The sequence below is a fragment of the Chanodichthys erythropterus genome, chromosome 14 (genome assembly GCF_024489055.1).
Source record: "Chanodichthys erythropterus isolate Z2021 chromosome 14, ASM2448905v1, whole genome shotgun sequence".
NCBI lineage: Eukaryota > Metazoa > Chordata > Actinopteri > Cypriniformes > Xenocyprididae > Chanodichthys > Chanodichthys erythropterus.
Genome location: NC_090234.1, coordinates 8,480,576 through 8,504,989, shown reverse-complemented (window position 1 = coordinate 8,504,989; position 24,414 = coordinate 8,480,576). Strand labels below are relative to the sequence as shown.

Genomic DNA, 24,414 nt, shown 5'->3' with positions numbered 1-24,414 from the left:
TTTGCATCTTGAGTTGAAACCTCTTTTACGAGGGGCACATCATTAGGGTCTGCATGATGATGACAAGATTCATAATGGCAGGTTATTGGCCTTGATCTTACAATCGCTGTCGATTAGAAGTTACATAAAGCTTTAAAGAAGCAGGCTTCTGGCATACCAGAAAACACTCCCTGCATTGGCCGGGAATCGGACCCGGGTCTCCCGCGTGGCAGGCGAGAATTCTACCACTGAACCACCAATGCTTAGCTGCAGTGACACCTGTGCTCACAGGAAGTGAGGGTATGGCCCCTCGATCGTCGTAAAAAGATGGAAGGTGAAGCGGAGCTCCACGTCGGCCTTGCCTTACAGAAAAAAGGCCTGCCTTGACCTGGATTCAAACCGGGGTTGCCGCGGCCACAACGCAGAGGAGTATCCACTATTCGATCGCGGCGCACCACTGAATCAGTGCCTGAGCGCAAAAGGACAATGGCTTGTTTGTCCTATGAACAGATGAATATTCCATGCGAGGGATGTGGAAAACACAAAAACAAACAAACAAAAAAACAAGAGAAGCAGCACAGCCATCTTTCCTGAGGCCTCACGACTTCAAGCGCATCGCAGGAGGACGTACTCGGCAGGATTCGAACCTGCGCGGGGAGATCCCAATGGATTTCTAGTCCATCGCCTTAACCACTCGGTCACGACTACAGCAGGCAAGGAGTCCTCTGGGCGGTTTCTGTGCAAGACACGTATAGGCTTCGCAGGTTTTGAAAAGCGCTCTCGCAGAGAGTCACAGCAGACTGAGGCCTCCAACAAAGTGACAGCCCCTTCGCCCGAACAGGGACTTGAACCCAGGACCCTCAGATTAAAAGTCTGATGCTCTACCGACTGCGCCAAGGCCGGCGCCAGTTAGTGGTGGTAAAGCAACCATAAGAGGCACAGCGACCCGAGTTCGCGCCCCGCTCCGACCGGTGATCGGAATTCGCGGAACGTGTCCATTTGACGCCACCGGTGCACGCGTGTCATCGTCATTGCCCCCCGTACTTTAATCAGACGTAAATTCGGGCCCCCCGCACTTTAATTTGGGCACTCTCCAACGTAAACGCTCTCACGTTGTGTATGTTTCGTTCATACCGGACGGCGGAGGGCGCTCTCTCGCAGAAAAGCCCAAAGCGGACCAAAACGGACTCGTAAAAGTACTAATTTGTGATGCTCCAGGAAATACCTTATATGGACAAAGGCATCCAACTGTCACTGGATAAAAAAAGCCGAAATGTTTTGACATAATAAACGTGAAGACATTATACACACGGCAATAACAATAGCCATCTTCTTGGTGCGTTTTCATAACAGAATATATGAATATATGCTAATTGATTTCTTTTTTTTTTTCTTTTTTTTTAACAGTATAAAAACTATAAATTATATTTTCTGCCTTATTCTTACTGTCCCTGTTTTTATTGTGTTTTACAGTTATGTTTGTATGTTGTTTTTTTTTAAACATATTGTGTCCACAGCTACAAATATTTTGAGAATACAAATAGGCACAGAAACAATAATGTGAGGGCAAAGATTAACAACCTTTTTTATTTGCATAGATTTTTAGTCAATAAAAAAAATTTAGAACAGCAGTGCAATTTTGACATAACAGCCTGAGAAAAGAATAAATAATTAACCAAAACAAACAGTTGCAGTGCAATTTTGACATAACAGCCTGAGAAAACAATAAATAATTAACCAAAACAAACAGTTGCAGTGCAATTTTGACATAACAGCCTGAGAAAACAATAAATAATTAACCAAAACAAACAGTTGCAGTGCAATTTTGACATAGCCTGAGAAAACAATAAATAATTAAACAAAACAAACAGTTGCAGTGCAATTTTGACATAACAGCCTGAGAAAAGAATAAGTTAACCAAAACAAACAGTTGCAGTGCAATTTTGACATAACAGCCTGAGAAAAGAATAAATTAACCAAAACAAACAGTTGCAGTGCAATTTTGACATAACAGCCTGAGAAAAGAATAAATAATTAACCAAAACAAACATCTGCAGTGCAATTTTGACATAACAGCCTGAGAAAAGAATAAATAATAAACCAAAACAAACATCTGCAGTGCAATTTTGACATAACAGCCTGAGAAAAGAATAAATATTTAACCAAAACAAACATCTGCAGTGCAATTTTGACATAACAGCCTGAGAAAAGAATAAATAATTAACCAAAACAAACAGTTGCAGTGCAATTTTGACATAACAGCCAGAGAAAAGAATAAATAAACCAAAACAAACATCTCCAGTGCAATTTTGACACAACAGCCTGAGAAAAGAATAAATAATTAACCAAAACAAACATCTGCAGTGCAATTTTGACATAACAGCCTGAGAAAAGAATAAATAATTAACCAAAACAAACAGTTGCAGTGCAATGTTGACATAACAGCCAGAGAAAAGAATAAATAAAACAAAACAAACATCTCCAGTGCAATTTTGACATAACAGCCTGAGAAAAGAATGTTAACCAAAACAAACAGTTGCAGTGCAATTTTGACGTAACAGCCTGAGAAAAGAATAAATTAACCAAAACAAACAGTTGCAGTGCAATTTTGACATAACAGCCTGAGAAAAGAATAAATAATTAACCAAAAAAAAAACATCTGCAGTGCAATTTTGACATAACAGCCTGAGAAAAGAATAAATAATTAACCAAAACAAACATCTGCAGTGCAATTTTGACATAACAGCCTGAGAAAATAAAAATAAAAAACTCACACATGAATAACATGGTAAACTTACCATTATTTATATATATTCATATATATTACACACATTAGGGCTGTTCAATGATAACCGTGGTTATCATGTACAAAATAAGAGTCTGTGTTTACGTAATATATGTGTGTTTGTTTTGTGTATAATTATTATGTATATATAAATACACACACATACATGTATATATTTAAGAAATATAAGCATGTATGTATAAATATATAAATGTATTTATATTTTTATATATTTAAATTATATATAAATGTAAATATTTATATAGAAATATAAGATTTTTTTAAAAAATATATACATGTATGTGTATATATTTATATATACATAATAATTATACACAAAACAAACACACATATATTACGTAAACACAGACTCTTATTTTGTACACAGTAACCACGGTTATCATTGAACAGCACTAATAAACTTACATATATTATATTATATTATATTATATTATATTATATTATATTATATTATATTATATTATATTATATTATATTATATTATATTATATTATATTATATTATATTATATTATATTATATTATATCACATTTATACCTGAAATATTTTCCCAACAGAGGCATGCAGCAGAGGAAACAAGCAGTGAAGAAAAAAACATGTTTTTTTTAGAGATTTTTTTTTTTTTTTTTTAGAAACCTATTATACATTTTAGTCATTGTTGGAGACTTGTAAATTGCTCTATAATGCAAATATTAACCAAATTAAAAAAAAAAAAAAAAAAAAAAAAACGTGCTGAAAGAGCAATTTTATGAAGCTGGAGGGTTGTCATTTCCTGGCTTTTTTTTCCTATAACCTCGTTCCTCCAGCACAGCCCTCCATTCACCATATGATTGAGTCTCAGACTCTTTGCAGTACCAGTTACCAAAGTACTGAAGATGTGATGGTGGCCGTCTTTCTTTTTTACATTTTTTACAAAGAATGACGTCTGTCTTCCTCACATATTTTCTTGTGACAGTTCCAGTGAGCTCCCTCTCCTGTTTTCTCTTTCTGTATTGCTGAGTGGAGTAAGGAACAGCTTGACTGGATGTCTGTGTCTGAGCTGATGGTGGCATAGCTGAAGGTAATGGGAGGTTGAAGAACATCACCTGTGAGGTACCAGGCACTGTAGAGGACTGCGCACTTGCATCCATCACTGTAGGAAGCTGCACAGACGGTAAAATGAAAGGGAGAGAGAAAGGTAGTGCTGGTGCAATAGGACGTGCTATGACAGGAAGTCCCTGATGTGATGGTGGAGCCTTGGAGATGGCCTGAGGTTGCGACCTCCCCTTGAGTTTTGCCTCCCCAGCAGTGTTTGGTGGCAAGATAAAAAGGTGAGGCTCAGCCAGATTGCCTGAATAGAGAGTGGGTCCTTTCTGTATAGCTGCAGGAAGCTCCTCAGGTCCTGCCATGGGTGCGTCTGGGGCTTGGATACCCTGCTTTAAAATCTCCTGTTCCTGAGACTTGCAACGCCTGCTGAACCTGGGAAAACATAAAACAACCAATATTAATAAACATTTAAGCAATAATACAAAAGATGGTGTGATCAACTACTATTTGATCACGACTATGATGCAGAAGCATGACACAGCTAAGATCACATAGCAATTGATCACACCCTCGTCTCATGTATTATTGCTTTTGTAAAATGGCTACTTAATTGAGATAACCATTCTATTATGGATTATGGATTCCTGCAGTCTGTTGAAGACCATTTCCTGAGCAATAAATCATATCTTTCATATTGCTGAATTGTTGAATTGATTTGTTTCTAGACCCGTCAAAGCAGTCACTAACATTAAGTTAACTGCGTCAGTTACTTGAACCCTCTGTGTAGCCCTCAGATGCTTTAGGTTTAGGCTTAGCAGTTACAATGCTAATTTACTCACCACTGTGTGACTGTTGCAGCGTTCACTTCAGGGAGCTGGATGGTGGTCTCGCTCATCACCTTAGCATTGGTGAGGATGCACTCTCGAATGTGCTTGTAAACACGTGTTACCATTGTGAAGCGGGACACCCTCACTCCATCACAGCGCACCGCATTCGGGTAGAGAGCACAGAGCCTTGTGAAGATGGCCTCCACCACTCGGTTGCAGTCAGGCCACTGTGCAGGACAATGAGCCTTAACGAAACACCTGCAAGTCACAAAAGAATACATATTATTAATGTATGATTGTTTACGATTTGTGATCCTTACTCTGTTATTTTTATTTTATTTTCCCTTTTCTATTCTGTATGTTTTGCTTTGTGTTGTCTAGATGTTAATTTTTAATATCTGTGCATAGTTATGTTGTCTTGTTTGTTTTCTAGGTCGATCAATAAATTAGGTCTTTACTGGGTTACTGTGTTGTGGCATTATTACAGCTTTATACTGCATTATACGGTGTCGTTAGTCAGCCTGTCAGTTTTTTGTTTTTGTTTTTTTACATAGCTGCATATTATTCCACTTATTACACAGCTACTTACTAACAGACAGTAAGACAAATCATTTGACACAAAATATTGATCCAAAATGACTTTACTGATTAAGCATTGATTGTGTTGCTTCTGCTAAATAGAATAGTCTGATGTACGGTTAGAACTGTGTCCATAGCAACGTAACTTACTTAGCAACATAACATAAAGTCAGCATTAAATGTAAATCACAACTAATAATTTGTTATAACTAGGCTAGGTTTGAACTTAACAAGCTGCAGAAAGATAAACTAGCTATGAAGGCTTCAGGTTTTACTAATTTTACTAGAAATCCTTACTAAACAAATAAAGCTGGAGATGATATTTCAGCCAGTTATATATATTTAAACAAAACCTTTTAGACAAAGGCAATCAAGACCCTGTGTTTGCTAAATTTAAGATACCTTTTAGTGCTCTCCACACCTGGTGCCACAATCTTCTTAGTGGCCCTGAATCGTCCCTGTTTTAGGGTGGTTTGATGACGTGATGAGTAAATGGTCTTTTTCTTGTCATACTCCCCCAGTGCCTGCCATAGGGTGATGATCTTGACACACTCTTCTCCAGTCAAGGCCAGACGGTGGTCTCTGAGGCTAACCAAAAACTCTGCCAAGTCCTGCACGGCTCCATACCCCTCAATATTATCAGGACCAACAGAATCCTAAAATGAAAGATAATTTAGGAACTTTTGATAGCAGCAATGAATATAAATATTTACATGAAAGCACAGCCAACATAACCCAGATTTTGTTTACCCATATGTAAATGTACATTAAAAAAGAAACTGTGCCCTTACATCATGTGAAATATTCTCTTCAGATGTTGGAAGATCAGTTTCTGCAGATAACTGATCCACTGGGACTACATGAAAAGGATAAATATTTAGTTTAAATTTGTATTTGTTTCTTTGTGTCTTTCAATATGACAAATGTACATTTAAAGTTAGTTTGACAACAAATAATATAGAAACCTCTATGAACAATTTGGTAAAACTCACAGCTATGTGCCACAGGAGAGAGTGATGGCTTTGTTTGGAGATTGACAGGAGATTTCACTGGTGATGGAGGGACCACAGACAGTGATGACGTGGAGCTGGAAACAGGAGATGTCATTGGTAATGGAGGGACTACAAACTGTGATGACGTGGAGCTGGAAACAGGAGGTGTCACTGGTGATGGAGGGACCACAGACAGTGATGACATGGGGCTGGTTGCTGGAGGGGTTGGAGATGATGCTGCAGACACTAATGCTTGTGAAGAGGCAGCAGGTGTCCGTTCTGTGTCAACGGTGGGGACAGTGATGTCCTGAAACTCCTCAAATTCAGCATAATCCTCACCCTCCTCTATAACAACCTCAGTGGTCTCTAACTCTTCAATGGCCAACTTGTAGTCCTGCAGAACGTTACCAGTTTGCTGGTAAAGGTATTCCACTCCAATAAGCTCACCTTTAAAATATTAAAACATTGACAATTAAATAATATACCAAGATATTATATTATAACTCAGTGGTTAAATGGTATGTGTACACTTGAATGAAACTGTCACCAAAAACAACAAATAGTTATCTACCAGTGTACTTTCTTGGCCCAACATAAGGGGTGATTTTCATGCCCATAACCTTCTCTGCAAGAGTATTGACAGCATGACGCAGAAGATGATTGTAGGAATGTGGCTGCTGCTCATCAGTTGTTGCTGCCACAGCCCGGTCCTCATTCCACCTTGCAAGTCCATCCAAAAGATACGCCTGGAAGAAGGTGTCACTAGCCAGTGTACCTGTAAATTCAAAAAAGAAAAAAAAAAACCCACCAAAATTTCATATAAATACACAAATAGCTGTTCTTACAATTCTCATTATTATTTCAATATATAATTAAATCAAATCTTATTTTAATAATTCAGTTAAGTTGCTTATTTACCTGGGATGAATCTGTTAAGGTGCAGGTGAAAAGACTCAAGCGAAGTGGAACCTCTGGCACAGCGGTAGGTTGGCAGCCGGTGCCCTCCCTTCACAACAGTGCCTGTCTGCATGTAGAGCTGCACACCTAGAGGATCCTGGATGCAGGCCACATGCTTCCGCTGGGACTTTAAGATCTCCCTCATCCGGGCTGAGTTTATTAGTGGGACTCCAAGAGTGTCACGACCAGCATCTCCATCAAAGGCCTGAATATGGCTCTCAATCATCGCCAAGGTCTCCTTGGTACCACGGGTGGTCCTCCTGCAATGTAGGGCTAGCTCGCTACGGCTGATACAGCGCAGCACATCAGCCTCGGATGATGGTTTCCGGTCAGCTTCTAGCTCTGCACGCTTCGCCTTCTTCAGGGCTGTCAAGTCCCCCTGGTCCCACATGAAAATACAGTGGCTGAGGCGACTCATAAATGTGGCATACAACTGATGAGAGTCGGTGGTGCAACCCACAGAAAACCTCCGCATAAAGTGCCATACATCTAACCGGATGGTCATTTGCTCCCACTCTTCAAACATCCTCCTCAGAAGAGTGTTGCCACAGCAGTCTCGGTCGACATACAGTACCTCGGGAGGAGCCACCCCAGCCACTCTGTATCGCTTGATGAGGCCTTCAATCATTGGTCCGAGACCAAAACCTTCACTGGCTGTGAGTACGGACATGATTACCTGTCCATACTCATTTCCAACATTGGTTGCCCAGGTAGCTGTGCCATAGCTGCGTCCGGCTAGTTTTCTGGCCACTTTTTTTGTAGAATCCATTTTTAAGATCCGACCATATTGTGATGTGATAGAGGCCTTGATCTCATCCAGCCTTTGCAGGACATCCTGGGCATACACCTGCATCAGCCACCGATGCTTAGGGATAGAAGGCATTGAAGGAGCAGGTTCAAATGTCACAGGCAGGATCAGGCTCGACGTGACAGCACTGGCAATCCCCATGCAATCTGTCAGATACTGGACTGTCTTTTGCAACCAGACCTCAGCATGACGTTCCTGCAGCTTGCGCTGGATCTGGCTGCTGCTGTTTCCCAGCCCTCGTTGACGCATCAAACTTACTACCTCCAGGTCACATGCAAGTTTTGATGTAAGAATACAAGGGAACTGCACCCTGTGGCCAATGTCGAGTTGGGAGACGATACCATGGCTCCAGCTGATGACCTTCCTCTTACATCTTCGGCAGGCCAGGTACTCAGATGCCACAAAGTACATCTTACCCAAGGCAACCACCTGCCTGATTTTTTGATGCAAGCCAGCTGAGGTCAGAAGGTCTTTCTGACAGTCTGGATGGGGACAGGTCAGCTTCACTTGCCACAGTTTTCGTGGCTTCCAGAGCAGCAAGGGATGGCCAAAGTAATTCTCCAAGGAAGGAGAATTACTGGTCTTCAGTGGCACCTGTGGAGGATACCACCAAAGTTTGTCCACCCTGCTAAAGATCAGCTCAGGATGCCCCTGTGCTGTCCACCTGAACAGGGCTTTGGATATCCACCTCTGATCCACTTCAGGCAGGGTGTGTATCCATCCAGCTGGAAGACAGACTCGTCGTGCTGGAAAAAACAAAACAAAAACAGAAATAAACACATAAATAAACATATATAAATTCACATTGCTTCACTTTATTATTTCTAGAAAGGAAAATATTTTGTTGTATGTTTAAATTAAGTATAAACATACATGCCACATATGCTTCCTCAAACACAGTTGCCTCTGCCAGCAGTGTGCTGTCATCTATCTCAGTGGGGAGGGCGAGGGTGGCTGAGGGCCCTGTGGCTCCCTCAATGGAAGCGGTCGGTCGGGTGAAGGTGGCTGAGGGCCCTGTGGCTCCCTCAATGGAAGCGGTCGGTCGGGTGAGGGTGGCTGAGGGCTTCGCACGTGCTTGGGCCAAAGCTATAAAACAAAACACAGGACAAAGAGATAAACATGACTACTGAACAGCAATAAATCCTAAACAAACCAAAAAAGTGTTATACAAATAAATCTTTGCTTACAAGGTGTAGCTTTGTGGGGGGAAACCAGCATTTCTACAGTCTTAGTCAGACTTTTCTGGTTAGGCAACCTGGTAACCAAGAGGGAGCGGAGAGAGGCGGTGGAAGTATGGGTGGTGGCGGTGTGCTGGGTCATGGGAGTGAGCTGGGTGGGAGGAGTGAGCTGGGTGGCGGCAGCGTGCTGGGTGGGAGGAGTGAGCTGGGTGGCGGCAGCGTGCTGGGTGGGAGGAGTGAGCTGGGTGGCGGCAGCGTGCTGGGTGGGTGGAGTGAGCTGGGTGGCGGTAGCGTGCTGGGTGGGAGGAGTGAGCTGGGTGGCGGCAGCGTGCTGGGTGGGAGGAGTGAGCTGGGTGGCGGCAGCGTGCTGGGGAGCTTTCTCAGCATATTGCTCTTCCTTCAAGGCAATGGCAATTCTGCCAGAAGGAAATAGCTCAATATACTCCCTAAAACTCCCCTTGTTGTGGGCATGTTCTTGGGAGTCTTTGCTGCCTCCTGTGGGGTCCCTCTTCATAGCTGCCACCAGGTAAGCAGCATACCCCAGAGCATTTTCAGCCACCCACCTGAATGTTTGCCCACGAAATACACCAAACTGGATTTCAAAGAAACCTAGCAGGTGCTTTCGGTTCGCTAGATCTCCGTGGTGCAGAATTAAGCTTTTCTTGGCCTTGTTCAGCACTATCTCCGGGGACAGGGGTCTCGTGTACGGCTTTCCCTTGTTGGCCTCCTTCACCTTTGCCGCTTCCAATGTATCGGCCAGATTCAGGCTGCCATCAGCCCGTCTCCTGAAGCGCGGTTCCATCAAAATTAAAATGTGAAGATATAAAGACTATAGAGAAACAAACACATTTGGTAACACATTAGTTAATGCAGCTGTGTAATTTATATTACATTACTATATTTATGATACCCTTGATGATGTTGATTTTATATAATGCTTTGCCTGTATATTTCCAACAGGCTCAAAATGTTAGCTAACATTTCAGAATCATTCCAGAGTAAGAGGAAATTGTTTCAAATTTTTTTTACCATTAAATACTATATACATATTATACCACTAAACGTTTGTCCCACCTGAGACAGAGGATTTTTCAAGTAAGTAATGGGTAGTGGATAAGGGAAAGTTTAGTCTATTCTATCTCCTTTTGAAGTCAATTTTTTTTCTATGTTATCTCCTTTTGAAGACGGATTTTTCACTTCCATTCACTGAACCTCCCCTGAAAAGATTTTCCCCACTTTGAAACCCTCTGCTCTATAACATGTAAAGGTCATGCATTCAAATTTTTACTTAGCTAAAACAACAAAGTTTAGCATCAAAACATACTTAAAGTACTAAAAGTAGAAGCATAGTGTACACTATATTATTGGATTATAATTAGTGATGTATTACTGTGTAAGAATCATTTTAATGTTGCAGCTGGTAAAGCTGTAGTAAACTATAACAGTATATACTTTATATTCTGCTTGGTCAGCTAATCTATAAAAAAATATATAATATTTTGTAATATTATTTTGTATTAATTGCCTGAATTATTAGCTAGTCTGAGCTTCAGGTTATTCTTTTAAAACAAAAGTAACAGTTTACAATAAGGTTAATTAGTTAACATTAGTAAACTACATTAGTAAATATTAACTTATAATGAACTGCACTTATTTTACAGCATTTATTAATCTTTGTTAATGTTAATTTCAACATTTACTAACACATTATTAAAATCTTGTTAACATTAGTTAAGGCACTGTGAACTATCACGAACAAACACTGAACAGCTGTATTTTCATTAACTAATGTTAACAAAGATTATTAAATACGGTAATAAATGTATTGCTCATGGTTAGTTCATGTTAGTTATACATGTACTAATGTTTAACTAATGAATCTTATTGTAAAGTGTTACCAAAACAACTATATATATAATTGCCACTTTATTTTTTATCGACAAAAGACTTACTTACTTTGCAAATGTTTCTCAGAAGTTAATTGACGAACGTCATCACCTTCTCCAGCCATGTATGCAGGTCTCCGACGTTGATTGGTCGATTCCTGGTTGTTACTGGGGGAATCATGGTTGTGATACGAGCGCTGATTGGCCATAGCATTCGATTCTTGGTTGCAGCCGGGAACGTGATTGGCTGTCATAACCATGAATAACCACAATCTACAGGTGGCAGGGAGCGCCATCCGGGCCCGTGGCCTCCGTCTGCCCCTTGCGCCATAACGGCCATTCCCCCACAAAGCGTAGGCGCTCCGCCCGCCAGAAGATCATTTTCCACACGCGCTGCAGGATGAAGGCCGCACACAATAAGGACAGAAAGAGATGGCCTGCTCCTGGCAACTTGGACACACTGACAAGAAAGGGTGGGACTTTTTCCTGTTGACTTGACAACTCCTCTGAGGTATGGAGAGAGGAGCAATAAACGAGCAGGCTTCCCCTTCAGGAGTCTAAGAGAGCACTTAGCAGCTCTTGCCGTGGAGGAGCCGTGCATCATCACCGTGAGCCTTGCGTCTCTCGAGAAATCAGAATCAGCGGTCCTCCAGAAATGCAGCGTTTCATAGCTCCGCTATGCATGTTTCTCTGCAAACCATGACGCTGCGCCAAGCGAAGGCCGTGAGGTCATCGGGGGCTACCAAAGGGATGGCCAAAGGCCTTGGATGGCACAAATCTCATCACAAGAAAGCTAAAGCAACAGGGGCAAGCCAGCAGGGTTCGAACCTGCGTGGGGAGACCCCAATGGATTTCAAGTCCATCGCCTTAACCTCTCGGCCACGACTACGTCTGCCTCCGGGACACGCGTTCTGTTGGCTGGAACAGTGTCGGCAGCACAGAACACAGGAGAGCTTCAGCCACCAATCCAGCTGAAGGATCGAGGCGGCAAAAAGGAGCTCGACATCGCCTTTGCTCAACAGAAAAGTCCTGCCGTGACCCGGATTCGAACAAAAGGACAATGGCTTGTTTGTCCGATGAACAGACAGACCACTATTCCATGCGAGCGATGTGGAAAACAAAAAACCAAACACGCATAAAACAACACGGCCCTCTTTCCTAAGCCCTCACGACTCGGGTGTGGCAGGAGAACGTGGTCTCACTGGAAATTCATAACGAGCAGGCTTCTGTTTCAGGAGTCTAACAGAGCACTTAGCAGGCTCTTGCCGTGGAGGAGCCCTGCATCATCAGAGTAAGACTTCTTGAGGAAGGGTATGCTTCCTGGCGCCTCGTAAGAGATGGAAGACGAAGAGCTTGTTTGCATCTTGAGTTGAAACCTCTTTTACGAGGGGCACATCATTAGGGTCTGCATGTTGATGACAAGATTCATAATGGCAGGTTATTGGCCTTGATCTTACAATCGCTGTCGATTAGAAGTTACATAAAGCTTTAAAGAAGCAGGCTTCTGGCATACCAGAAAACACTACCTGCATTGGTCGGGAATCGGACCCGGGTCTCCCACATGGCAGGCGAGAATTCTACCACTGAATCACCAATGCTTAGCTGCAGGGTTGCCTGTGCTCACAGGGAGTGAGGGTATGGTCCCTGGCCCGTCGTAAGAGATGGAAGAAGAGGAGCCTCTTTTACGAGGGGCACATAATTTGGGGCTGCACAGCGATTAGATTCATAATGGCAGGTTATAGCCCTTGAGCCGTCGGTAATATCGTTTAGCGGAAGTAACATAATGAAGCTTTAAAGAACCACACTTCTGGCACACCAAAAGACACTTCCTGCATTGGCCGGGAATCGGACCCGGGTCTCCCGCGTGGGAGACGAAAATAGCTGAGTTTAACTTCCCTTAACTTTTCCCATTCATTCTCTATGGTATTGCTTAACACTACGGATGCAATATATTTTTGACCACAGGTAGATTTCCATGGCGGGACATTTAAATAGCGAGGTGTCATCTGCCAGTCATTCGCTGCAGCGGAAGATAGGAGACGCGCAATTTACATATTAATTACAAAAAGGTTCGTATTGTGTTATTCTGCACAACACCTACTTACAGAAATTACGCGACTTTATCTAACTAAATCACTACGTGTCTGTCCTATTGTTTTTATCAAGAAGTCTTAACATTTTACCTCAGGTTTTACGCTTTTACGTCACGTCTGTTTTACCTCAGAGATCAGCGCAATAAGCTTACAAACCTAAAAGGTAAGATGAATTCTTTACTATTTTTAGGAAATAATTTGTTGTTTGTTGCTATAATCATCATCATCATCATCATCATATAATCCTTGTGTTTATTGTTTTAAATGGTTTGTGAAGTTTAATGTAAATAAAAACAAGTAGCCTAGCCTATGATTCGGTTAGCAAAATTAAATTGATAAATTACAGTAAGCCAAACTTGATAGAAAATACAATAAAATTTATTGGAGTATCTTTAGGTATCACTAAAAGCTTGTTCATTTAACTGTTATAAAATGTTTTGTGTACGTTATGTAAAAAAAATAAATAAATAAATAAATAAATATATATATATATATAGATAGATAGATATATATATATTTATATATATAGATATATATATATATATATAGATATATAGATATTTAGATATATATATACACACACTACCGTTCAAAAGTTTGGGGTTAGCCAGATTTTTTTAATGTTTTAAAAGAAGTATCTTCTGCTCAGCAAGCCTGCATTTATTTGATTAAAAATACAAACAAAAACAGTAATATTGTGAAATATTATTCCAATTTAAAACAGCTGTTTTCTATGTCAATATACAGTAAAGTATAATTTATTCCTGTGATCAAAGCTGAATTTTCAGCATCATTACTCCAGTTCACATGATCCTTCAGAAATCAAATATGATGATTTGATGCTCAAGAAACATTCATTATTATTATCAATGTTGAAAACAGTTGTGTACAAATTTTAAAAAAAGTTCAAAACAACAGCATTTATTTAAAATAGAATATTTTCTAACATTATAATTGTCTTCACTGTAACTTTTGATCAGTTTAACTCATCCTTTATGAATAAAAGTATTGATTAATTTTATTTCTATCCCCCAAAAATAAAATTAAAATTCTTACTGACCCCAAACCTTTGAACAGTAGTGTTTAATGTTACAAAAGATTTAGATTTCAGACAAATGCTGTTCTTTTGAACTTTCTATTCATCATAGCATCATGAAATAAAAATGTAAATAACTGTTTTCAACATTGAAAATAATCATAAATGTTTCTTGAGCATCAAATCATCATATTAGATTGATTTCTGAAGGATCATGTGACACTGAAGACTGAAGTAATGATGCTGAAAATGTGTGTGTGTGTGTGTGTGTGTGTGTGTGTTTATATATATAAAGTGGCATGAAAAAGTATATGAACCCCTTGCAGAATCTGTGAAAATGAGAATTATTTTAATAAAATAAGAGGGATAATAAAAAAATGCATGTTATTTTTTGTTTAGTACTGATAAGATATTTTACATACAAAAGATGTTTGCATTTAGTTCACAAGACAAAACAATAGCTGAATTTATTAAAATAACCCCATTCATAAGTTTGTGAAACATTGATTCTCAATACTGTGTGTGGTTACCTGATGATCTACGACTGTTTTTATGTTTTGTGATGGTTGTTATGTAAAAAGATAATATAAAAAATAAAAAACATAATACTAATGTTTTAATTGTAATATGCTATATGCTAATTATGTTATTTCATTAAGTATTTTAATGTGGTCATGATTTCAGGTCATAAGCATGAAGAAGACTGTCTTTTTTCCCGGGAGAGTCACCGTGTCCTTCAGGAAAGGCCCTTCAGGCCATTTACGACAGGACCCATCTGAAGAGGCAAAAATAGTTAAAGATAACCCTTCTTTGCAGGACAAGTCAGCACCTCAAAGAGAAGATCTGGTCAAGACCAATGCCCGTTCTGCTGTTTTACACAGAGGAGGGGATGTCTCTGACAAGCAAGAGGTGTTAGGAGAATATGTTCTTCAGTTTGGCAAGTACAAGGGCAAGTCCTTCAGGTGGTTATTGGAGAATGATGTTGGCTACGCTTTGTACCTGTTCAGTAAGGTTGAGGAGGAAGAACGGGCTGGGCAGTTCAACCCAGAAGGTCCTTGCAAGGATAGCCTCATTTCCTTTCTTGAATACTCAAGAACCTTCAAGGAAATTGAGGATCTTAAACAGTATCTGTCTCAAAGGCCAGATCCAGTGCCAGTCTTGTCAGAGCATGACAATATTGTTGGATTTGGAACAAAAGCACAAGATACTTGGAGAAAAATTTGGGATATGCTTCCTTTATAATGAGGCAGAAATGTGTTCCAGGTAGTAAAATGTATCTGTTGCAGCAGTATCTTTTAAAGCAGCAGCAAAACCAACTGGCCAAAAACCCTCCTCTGTTGCCCTCACCATCATCTTCCACTGCAAGGCCTCTGGTTCCTTCAAGTACTGCCTCTGATCTTCCAGGTGAGTTAATAAAATTCATGCATATTTGATTAAAAGTCTCCTGATGCATTAAAGTCTTCTGGTGCATTTGTTTTATTTCATAGTAATGGAGGAGGATGAGGAACTGGAGAAGATGATGTTGAGTCTTTCTCCAACAAAATATCTCACACAGCCGAGTAAGTGAACCAACAATCATTTACAGTGTCATGTTTTTTATATGTCTTGTTCTTTATGACATTAAGTTGCACATACTTCAATGAAACTATTCATATTTTAATGCTTAATTTTTTAGGGTCGTCTGCAGCCCCTGGATCCACAGTCTTGTCTAAAAGAGGTTATTTTCCACATCAGTTTTGGGGGATTGTTCTGTTATAGACAGATTTATCCTCCATTTCTGAATGAATTTGTTTGTTGTTTTGGCAGTGTTGTTGCCTGTTCTAAAACACATTCTTTTGTTCTACTAACTACTTTTAAGGGATAAACATACCAGTGACGAGGGTGAGTGCACTTCATGAATTGTATGCATGCATGCTATTTAATTGTATTTGTTGTTTTTAAGTACAAATTCTACTTATATTATAACAGTTAAATCTGAACATTGTTAGAATTTTCAAACTAGAATCTTTAAATAAATTGTGATTGTAGTCACTGTTTTACCAGTTTTGACAGTGAAAACATGCACATTCAATGTTTTTATATATATATATATATATATATATATATATATATATATATATATATATATATATATATATATATATATATATTAATTCATGTCCTTTTCTTTGTTCAATGCAGTTCTGCCTCAGCCTCCACCATCAGTCTCCCACTCTCCCATTCCACCAGCTCCTGTGTGTAGGACTTCTTCACAGGGTAAAGGCCCTGTACCTACAGCACCTGCACCAACAACCTCCACACAGACCGAGGCCCTTAATATCCCACAATGCAGCTTTGGTGCGCATACGAGACTTCATTCAAAAACATTAGCAAATTAGAAATGTTTCCAAACTTTTGACAGGTACTGTAAAGTTTGTAACATCAACACATGCAGTCTCCCATTCTCCCATAATTTTTATTATGATTATTTTATGATATATATTATGATTATTTTAATTATTTAATATGATTATTTTAATATGATTTTATTATTGATTAAGCACGCAGCTGAAGTAAAATTGAAGTGAACTTCACAGGGGTGCTGAAAAGACCTACTCTCATTATACCATTGTTAGCATACCACACCCCTAATATTATAAAGAGTCTTGACATGTGTTTGCATGCATTTACATTACTACTTATTAACACATTTACTTAGGGACAGTACTAGAGGGTATTAGAATGACATTACATTTTTCTGTGTTAGGGAGGCATAAACCACCAGCAACACTCTCAAAACCAGACCGGCCTGATGAATATAGTGCCATTGCATCTCCACGGCCAGGTTGGTATATGGACATGTACATATGCCGACTCTACTGTAAGGATATGCCTGTTTCTGATCAGTGTTGTTGTTTTTCACCAATTCCCTTCACTCCAGTGAGGGTTCCTTTGCCAGTACCTCCCGAGTTGCTTGAATTATCTACAAGCAAGACCACATCGCCTTTGAGACCAGTTCAGGAAACTGTGTTCTGTCAGTGTAAGGACTTAATGTAGCATTTTACTTAATCAAATTTAAAACAGATTTAGCATATTTAACAAATGTAATGCTCATGTATGACTGTCACCCATGTCATCCTACAGCCCTCATCCCAGTGACCTCTGCACAGTCTGCAGCCTCTACTCCTCCCTCAGGACCCCCTGCAGCTGCTGGCCAGTCTTTCTCAGGACTCTCTGCAACCTCTACTGGGTACCCCTCAACTCAGTTGGAGGAGAAGCCTGCTGTTCCACCACTGCCAAGCTATGAGCAGGATGTGAGCCGATGGCACTGCTCTCAACAACAGAGAATCTGGATGAAAACAGAAATGGAAGCCTTGGGACTGTGGCCAGGCTCTAGACCGGTGAGACATCCAATGAACATGATTTCCTTGTGGCGTTACCCACCTCAGCCTGAGCTTATTGATGCTGTCTATGAGCTGCCATCACCGAAATACTTTCAGCTTCATCCATTCTTCATATGGAAGCCAGAGCACGCCATTATGGAAAGAGTTCGCAACAACTGCAATCTGCCATGTCTGTACGGCTGTCCAAATCCTCACGTTGTCTCATCAGGAGTTGGGCGACCCCGTGTCATTATTGGTACAAGCAGCCAGTACTACATACTGGCCTCTCGGCTCAGCTGTAAAGTCTGTAAAAAGTACTGGTTTGCAGACAAACCCCAATGGATGGACATGCTGCCAAGTCGGTTCTGCAACATTTTGCCAGCTTTTCTGACACACAAGAAGGCCATATGTAAGACTGTGATGGATGAGCTGCGGCGCACAGGAAAATCTCCCAATGACATGGCCAATCAGCTGAATGAAGCTCTCCACCTCAGGTATGAGCGTGCACACCTGGCTTACCTGTCCACTGTTAAGAATGTGCTGGATGGGGATAGTGGACTTTATGGTCAGCAGACCATCACAGGGGCACTAAGAGCAACAAATACTCCTGCTCCATTCAGTGAATATGGTGATGTGGTCGGCTGGTGCGGAGTAACAGTCTCAGCCCACTACTTGGTTGACTGCCTCATTCAGGAGTACCATAGACAGGAGAGCACACTCAATCTGCTCCTCCAAGGCACGTTTGGACAAGCCTTAAGGCCTGACCATACCCGCAAAGTGGCCCGTAAGGTTGTGCTTGCATCAGGTACTATGTCATCATACACTGTGATGAATGAAAACTGGATGGTCTTGTCATGGGTGATGCTGCAGTCTGAAAGTGATAAATCCCTGCAGCCAATGTATGAGGGGCTGTCCCGTCGTTACATTTTTGCAGGACTGCCAAAAGCCAACTACCAGTGGGTTGACAGGTAAGAACCATCCATCACAATTTCCTTCCCAAGTATAATATATTTGTAAAGTAAACAAAATACAGTATGGCAAATACATGTATCCTATGTATTTGAATGTTTAATAGTTTAAATATACTTTGTGTGTGGAACAGAGATTGCTGTGCTGCCTTCAGGATCCCAAACCCCGAGCCCCAGGAGCACCTCTTCTGGGATTCTTGGAAGACCACTGATGCTATAGTGGCTTCGGCAACCTCTGGACATTTCATCAACACCTGTGCCTCCCGCAAAGAATACAACAGCAATATCAACATCAAGCTGGACTTGTTTCACTGCATGCGGCGGTTCTCCAGAGAGTGTGTGTCAGAGCACCATCCACTGCACAGTGCTTTCTGCAAGTTTCTGTCAGCAGCTTTTAGTGTTGTGGACCAGACGGACCTACAGAGACTAAAACAGGCTTATGTCTTCTGTGGGATAGTGCCTTCAAATCCAACAAAGCAGCACATCAGGGAGCACTGCCGCACCAGGGTCCCGCACCCCAAAGAGCTACTGGAGAGAGTGGAAAGCGTTCTCCAAAGATTCTTTTCAGAATGCGATCCTGATGGTGTGCCACTGTTCAAACCATCAATGTTGAAGGTGTGGAGGATTCAGCGAGTACACATTCTCAGAGGCTGCCTGAGGGACCCAGAGGTTGCGGAGGGGATCCTCTATAGGCATGGTGGAACAGTCCAGCTGAACCACGTGAAGGGGGAGGCGGCAGCTGTACCCGTTTGGATCCCTGTGAGAGGCACCTCTCAGCAGGAGGGGTTCCATTTCCATCAGGCGAGATGGGTCACAGGCACTCAGGTATCCACAGAACTTTTCCAGGCGCAGGGCATGATTGGAGTGGCTCGCTGGAATTTTCAGCGCCTTGTTGACCTGAAACAGCCTGGAGTGAAGCTGCCTGCAGTTTTTGATCCTGTGCTGATCATGGAACTGAACAAGCTCTCAGACGTGGTGACAGGCCAGGCCAAGTACCCTGCATTACTTGTCTCACAGACAGACACCAGAGAAAGGTTTGGACTGCAATATGTGGAGCCTGGTTGTCGTCCTGTCCCCCTGGACTGGGACAAGCACAAGTCCCAGAAGGTACCTGTTGCAGGGGAGGGAGAGCATCAGTCCTCAGAGCCGTCTGCTTTCAGTGAGAGATTCCCACCTGATGACCCACCTGAGGAGGTGAGGGAGGAACACTTTGCTCAGGTAAACTTGACTTGTACTTACGAATATGCTCACTCACTAAAACACAAAATATATACTACTGATCAGCTTAATTTATTTGATCCAAATACAGCAAAAACAGTAATATTGTGAAATATTTTTACAATTTAAAGGTTGTTGTCTGTTTGAATATATTTTGAAATGCAATTTATTCTTGTGATGGCAAAGCTGAATTTTCAACATCATTACTGCAGTCTTCAGTGTCACATGATCCTTCAGAAATCATTCTAATCATAACTTTCTATTCATCAAATAATCCTGAAAAAGAAAAAAATGTACACAACTGTTTTCAACATTAATAATATTATTATTTTTTTCTTGAGCAGCAGATCAGCATATTAGAATGATTTCTGGGCAGAAAGACCTTCTCAGCCAGGTGGATGCAGAGTATGCTGCCCTTGTGCAGGCTGCCTCCAAGGATCCCAACAGCCTCTTACACCCCACCACAAAACAGCATATCTCACGTTATGTGAAACACCTGGCCAAGATGACGAACACAAGTTCATCCCTGAACACCAGTTCAGAGAAACTCCAGGAGACCCAGCAGCTGTGGCATCACCTCACAGAAGGGAGTGAAACTGCAAGTGTTCCAGTGGTAATCCTCCCACCTGCCCCAGTGAACCCACCCAGAAATAAGCCTCAGGAGTCCCCGCTAACTAAGCGTGAGATCGAGCAAATGGTGAAAGAGATTGTGGAGAAGCAGCAGCAACACCAACAGCAGCCTGTTACAAAGAGGACACGGAACTGTCTTGCTTGTGGCCAGCCAAAGTCACGTTACCTTGGTGATGGCACCTCCATTCATTTTTTTTATCAATCTGGGAACGTGAAGTACTTTTACTGCTCTACAAAGGTACACCAGATGTATGCAGCAGAAGGCCTCACCAATCCTCGAATGCTGCTTGCTGACTTTGCTGAAACACCTTTTTTTAACCGAGAGCTACAGGCCATAAAGAAGCGTTCTGCAGAGGCAAGACAGGTAATGGAGGAACGGAAAAAGAGAAAGGCCATGGAGCAGCACCCCACTGGTCGCCTCTGTAGGTTCTGCCACAAGCCACTCAAACAAGGCCCACAGAGTCCACACATACATGCTGGGTTCCCTGGTGTGGCAGGGAAATATGTCTATTGTCCTGCCAGAGTGTTCTCCCTGTATCAGACAGAGGGGATGACTCATGAGATGACTTGGGGAGAGTTCTGTCAGTCTTCCTTTTATGAGGCTGAAAGGAAGAGATGGGCAGCAGAAAAAGGAAAGTGACTGCACTCATGATTCCTGGTTTGATTGTATATATTGTAATTATTGTATCATAAAAATATAACTCTTGTTTGTTATGGATATTGGTTTTTATTTGTTTATTTTACTTTAGAATGCCATGTTGGTCCATGCACGATTGTAAAATGTAAAAAAGTCTGCTTAACTTTTACTGTTATATATGCATCATTTTTTATTTATCAATGGAAATGTTTTTTTTTTTTTTTTCATTCTTTCAAAACTGATTATTTAGATGATGGAAAGCTCGACAATTAATCTTTTGAAATTGTAAATACTTTGTATCTCATCTGTAAGAATTTTTTACATATAATATTTCTTAAGCATGTTGTTATACTGTTCTTACATTACCAAATTTTTTTCAGATTTGTAAACACTAAATGTTAATAACAGTTACTATTAAACTCTGTACATAATTATTTAATTTAAAAAAAACTTGTTCTCCAAAACATTACATTTTATCATTATTATTGTTGTTAAGTCTATAATTTATTGTTTATTTATGTTTGATCATTAAAATACCAGAAGTATTGGCCTTATTTGCATTGTTTTTTTTATTTTTATTATTATTATAATTTTTTATTATTGACTTGCATTATTTTATCCTGCTCAGATTTTTAAACACTTAATGTTAAACGGTTATTATTAAACTCTGTACATTATTATTTAATTTAAAATGCATATTTTTCTTGTTTTTTTCCTGTGTTCTCCACAACTTTAGATTTTATTGTTGTTCTTGTTCTATAATCATTTAATGTTTATTTAATTATATATTTTGGTTACTATTGTACTGTATTTATTACCTTTTTCAGTTTTATATATGTTTATTATTGTACTATAAATAAAATGAGAAACATACTATTTTTGGTGTTTATTGGGTTATTTCTATTTCTATTTTCTATAATTGGGTTATAATATTTCATATATGGGTTAAATAAAAAAATGTAAAACATAAAAGGTCTAAAACATGATCAAAATGTTCTTTTCAATTCTTAAAATATTTTCTACATTAAAGATAACTATACCCTCTAATATAAATGTTTATTAAATTCATTACACATTTTATACATTCTACACAATAACAGTTCTTACCAGTTTTATTTTATCTTTGTGCACAAAGTTCGTTTATTATATGTTAATCGTACTTAAATTGTTTCTAGATGAAAAACGATTACAAATTCATTTTGTGGTCGAGGCGGGATTCGAACCTCTAATTTTGTGTATTATTTTTGACCCGCCTCCCTGAAATTTCCTCAGTTCCTATTGGCTAGCAGCGCTCTACACCTACGCGTGGCTGGCCGCAGCACAGAACACAGGAATTCTACCACTGAACCACCAATGCTTAGCTGTGGAGTCGCCTGTGCTCAAAGGGAGTGAGGGTATGGTCCCTGGCCCGTCGTAAGAGATGGAAGAAGAGGAGCCTCTTTTACGAGGGGCACATAATTTGGGGCTGCACAGCGATGACAAGATTCATAATGGCAGGTTATTGCCCTTGAGCTGTCGGTAATATCGTTTAGCGGAAGTGACATAACGAAGCTTTAAAGAACCACTTCCTGCATTGGCCGGGAATCGGACCCGGGTCTCCCAGCGCAGGTTCGAACCCTGCCGACTACGAGCCGGCTTGCCCCTGTTGCTTTAGCTTTCTTGTGATGGGATTTGTGCCATCCATGCCTTTGGCCATCCCTTTGGTAGCCCCCGATGACCTCACGGCCTTCGCTTAGCGCAGCGTTATGGTTTGCAGAGAAATGTGCATAGCGGAGCTATGAAACGCTGCATTTCTGGAGGACCGCTGATTCTGATTTCTCGAGAGACGCAAGGCTCATGGTGCCTGCCACGCGGGAGACCCGGGTCCGATTCACGGCCAATGCAGGGAGTGTTTTCTGGTATGCCAGAAGCCTGCTTCTTTAAAGCTTTATGTAACTTCTAATCGACAGCGATTGTAAGATCAAGGCCAATAACCTGCCATTATGAATCTTGTCATCATCATGCAGACCCTAATGATGTGCCCCTCGTAAAAGAGGTTTCAACTCAAGATGCAAACGAGCTCTCCGTCTTCCATCTCTTACGAGGCGCCAGGAAGCATACCCTTCCTCAAGAAGTCTTACTCTAATGATGCAGGGCTCCTCCACGGCAAGAGCCTGCTAAGTGCTCTGTTAGACTCCTGAAACAGAAGCCTGCTCGTTATGAATTTCCAGTGAGACCACGTTCTCCTGCCACACCCGAGTCGTGAGGGCTTAGGAAAGAGGGCCGTGTTGTTTTATGCGTGTTTGGTTTTGTGTTTTCCACATCGCTCGCATGGAATAGTGGTCTGTTCATCGGACAAACAAGCCATACTCTGCAGTACAAGCAGTACTCTGCGTTGTGGCCGCAGCAACCCCGGTTCGAATCCGGGTCACGGCAGGACTTTTCTGTTGAGCAAAGGCGATGTCAAGCTCCTTTTTGCCGCCTCGATCCTTCAGCTGGATTGGTGGCTGAAGCTCTCCTGTGTTCTGTGCTGCCGACACTGTGCCAGCCAACAGAACGCGTGTCCCGGAGGCAGACGTAGTCGTGGCCGAGAGGTTAAGGCGATGGACTTGAAATCCATTGGGGTCTCCCCGCGCAGGTTCGAACCCTGCCGACTATGGGCCGGCTTGCCCCTGTTGCTTTAGCTTTCTTGTGATGAGATTTGTGCCATCCAAGGCCTTTGGCCATCCCTTTGGTAGCCCCCGATGACCTCACGGCCTTCGCTTGGCGCAGCGTCATGGTTTGCAGAGAAACGTGCATAGCGGAGCTATGAAACGCTGCATTTCTGGAGGACCGCTGATTCTGATTTCTTGAGAGACGCAAGGCTCACGGTGATGATGCAAAGCTCCTCCACGGCAAGAGCTGCTAAGTGCTCTCTTAGACTCCTGAAGGGGAAGCCTGCTCGTTTATTGCTCCTCTCTCCATACCTCAGAGGAGTTGTCAAGTCAACAGGAAAAAGTCCCACCCTTTCTTGTCAGTGTGTCCAAGTTGCCAGGAGCAGGCCATCTCTTTCTGTCCTTATTGTGTGCGGCGTTCATCCTGCAGCGCGTGTGGAAAATGATCTTTTGGCGGGCGGAGCGCCTACGTTTTGTGGGGGAATGGCCGTTATGGCGCAAGGGGCAGACGGATGCCACGGGCCTGGATAGTTCAGTCGGTAGAGCATCAGACTTTTAATCTGAGGGTCCAGGGTTCAAGTCCCTGTTCGGGCGAAGGGGCTATCACTTTGTTGGAGGCCTCAGTCTGCTGTGACTCTCTGCGAGAGCGCTTTTCAAAACCTGCGAAGCCTCTGCGTATTTTGCACGGAAACCGCCCAGAGGACTCCTTGCCTGCTGTAGTCGTGGCAGAGTGGTTAAGGCGATGGACTAGAAATCCATTGGGGTCTCCCCGCACAGGTTTGAATCCTGCCGACTACGT

General features: G+C 41.4%; 7 non-coding genes across 7 annotated transcripts; 3 read left to right on the top strand and 4 right to left on the bottom strand.

Moving 5' to 3' along the window:
- Positions 1 to 171: 171 nt before the first annotated feature.
- Positions 172 to 242, bottom strand: trnag-gcc (transfer RNA glycine (anticodon GCC)). The gene has a single exon. It is a non-coding gene; the product is annotated as a tRNA-Gly (tRNA).
- Positions 243 to 605: 363 nt separating this feature from the next.
- On the bottom strand, positions 606 to 687 carry trnas-aga (transfer RNA serine (anticodon AGA)). Its single transcript has one exon. It is a non-coding gene; the product is annotated as a tRNA-Ser (tRNA).
- An 11,157-nt stretch (positions 688 to 11,844) lies between these two features.
- Positions 11,845 to 11,927, bottom strand: trnas-uga (transfer RNA serine (anticodon UGA)). Its single transcript has one exon. It is a non-coding gene; the product is annotated as a tRNA-Ser (tRNA).
- Positions 11,928 to 12,565: 638 nt separating this feature from the next.
- On the bottom strand, positions 12,566 to 12,636 carry trnag-gcc (transfer RNA glycine (anticodon GCC)). Its single transcript has one exon. It is a non-coding gene; the product is annotated as a tRNA-Gly (tRNA).
- A 10,902-nt stretch (positions 12,637 to 23,538) lies between these two features.
- Positions 23,539 to 23,620, top strand: trnas-uga (transfer RNA serine (anticodon UGA)). Its single transcript has one exon. It is a non-coding gene; the product is annotated as a tRNA-Ser (tRNA).
- A 516-nt stretch (positions 23,621 to 24,136) lies between these two features.
- Positions 24,137 to 24,209, top strand: trnak-uuu (transfer RNA lysine (anticodon UUU)). Its single transcript has one exon. It is a non-coding gene; the product is annotated as a tRNA-Lys (tRNA).
- Positions 24,210 to 24,331: 122 nt separating this feature from the next.
- trnas-aga (transfer RNA serine (anticodon AGA)) lies at positions 24,332 to 24,413 on the top strand. Its single transcript has one exon. It is a non-coding gene; the product is annotated as a tRNA-Ser (tRNA).
- Position 24,414: the final 1 nt, after the last annotated feature.